Source organism: Vollenhovia emeryi, unplaced genomic scaffold, assembly GCF_000949405.1.
Source record: "Vollenhovia emeryi isolate VEMERY1.0 unplaced genomic scaffold, V.emery_V1.0 DF940628.1, whole genome shotgun sequence".
Lineage (NCBI taxonomy): Eukaryota > Metazoa > Arthropoda > Insecta > Hymenoptera > Formicidae > Vollenhovia > Vollenhovia emeryi.
This window is the reverse complement of record NW_011965738.1, coordinates 5,670-7,879: the sequence shown is the minus strand read 5'-3', so window position 1 is coordinate 7,879 and position 2,210 is coordinate 5,670.

Genomic DNA, 2,210 nt, shown 5'->3' with positions numbered 1-2,210 from the left:
TAATTACGATTTTGTAAAATTTTATATAACTTTTCTTCTCAGTTTAACCCAATCTACTATAATCTTTGGGGTCGTCCATATCGAATCTGACACCCTGTATAATGGTAAAATAAATTTTCGAAAAAAATTAATTTTTTATGGTTATATGGAGGTCGTCATTTTTTAAAATAGAACTCCCTATTGTTTATTACACTATCTTATTCTACTAATTAATATGAACAACTTTTGTCTGAAAAATTTTTTCAATTGCCTAATACTAATTGTGTTACAATACACAAAAATTTTCAATAATTGAAACACCATTGCAACAGCATATTCTTGAGACTAAATCAAGTAAAAAAGTCCTGTACTACTTTTCCCTCCGACAAACAGTTATCGAGAGATTATAAGGTAAACATTGAAAAAGTTATAAATTTTCTCTCGAGTATCTCAAAAAGTATTAGGCAATTGAAAAAATTTTTCAGACAATAGTTGTTCATATTAATTAGTAAAATAAGATAGTATAATAAACAATAGAGATTTCCATTTAAAAAAATGACGGCGTCCTCTATATAATCATAAAAAATTAATTTTTTTTGAAAATTTATTTTACCATTATGTACCCCTTTTAAAACCGTATAACTTTTGTCTGAAAGACTTTTCCGTTTCTCCCATATTTGTCAAGATATTTCACCGGTCCGGTACTTTTTCCCTTTTTCCATCGCGTGTACAAAGATAGAAAGAGAAACTAAGACGCTCGAAGAAATGCGTGAAACAAGGACGATAGATGCAGCATACCCAACTTGCCAACGCTAAATGTTTTTTACTTTTCACGGTTGATAGCCCTGGGAATCTATAGCCGTCGCAAAGCAAAAGTAGGCGTGGTTTAGCCGAATTGAGCACACCATGTTATCCCTTCCACCATGAATAGGCCCTGGAGGAACAGGATAGATACGGGCCTGGGATATTTTTCTCCGGGAATATAGACTGGGATATGTGGGTCGGGGGAATCAGTGCGAACTTTGTCGAGGAGTTCTGGGATGTCTAGGATTTCAGGGCCTACGGTGAAGGTCCCTGATGGGAGTGGACGGGTGTAAGGAGGAATTTCGCGGATTAGCTCGAAAAATTGTTCGAATCTAATCGGCAGGCGAGTGAGAGGAGGGGGTTCGAATTCCTCGACGATCTCTATACTAGAGATCGAAGAGGCGGGGGACGGAGGCCTGTAGTGTTTCAGATGCTTCGGGGTGAGAGCCTTCAGCCTCGGAGGGATGGGGAGGAGAATTTTTAGGAGAGAAAGAAGAGGGTAGAGGGTCCTCGATTTGGCTGTCGGGACGAGGACAGAGGGGAGAAGAGGGAGAAGAGGAGTCGTGATTTTGTACACCGGGTGAATCGGGTTGCCCCTGAGGAATATTGCTTTGAGCGGCTAATAGACGTGCGCGCCGATTCCTCTGGTTCCTCTTTCTCCTTACGACGGCTCGCGACTTCCACCTGGGTCTTGGTAGTGGATCCCGTGAATCCACTAGAAATTTATATCGAGTTAGGAAGCTTGGCTAGGCTTTCTGTTTTAGTTACAATGGTTACTATAATTACGAGTTGATAACTTCAGGGTCTATCTTTAGAGGAGAAAACGAATCGTATCGAATTCACACTAACGGGGAATCCAGAGGTACGAAACAAATGCTCAATGGATGGGTATCTTCGAAGTCAACTCGCGAGAGCAAGAACGAGATATTTAAAATCTAGCGAAGGTCCCTTTGATTTGTTGAAATAATGAATAAAAAAAGAATAAGGGGGAAAGGAAGTCGTCGAGCCGAAGAATATAAATAAAAGAAAGGAAAAGAGATGATGTAGCTTAATACTTATTGCGTTCGTAGTATGAAGAGGTTGATGAATTGCGTCTGGGATCTGGTTGCGGCTGGGTCAGCTTGGTAGTCTTTCGGCCAATTTCGCGCACAGATTTTATTTATACGAAGTAATTTCGGTTGAAGTACAATTTGAAACCACGAGGTGAACTGACAGAAGCGCACTGGCGGAATCAAGAGCAGCCAAAGAGACCGAGCTAGCAACGACCCGGCTTATACAGGGTGTCAGATTCGATATGGACGACCCCAAAGATTATAGTAGATTGGGTTAAACTAAGAAGAAAAGTTATATAAAATTTTACAAAATCGTAATTATTATCGCCTGATTCAGAAAAACGTCTGAGCCAATAAGTGCACGGAGGAGCGGAA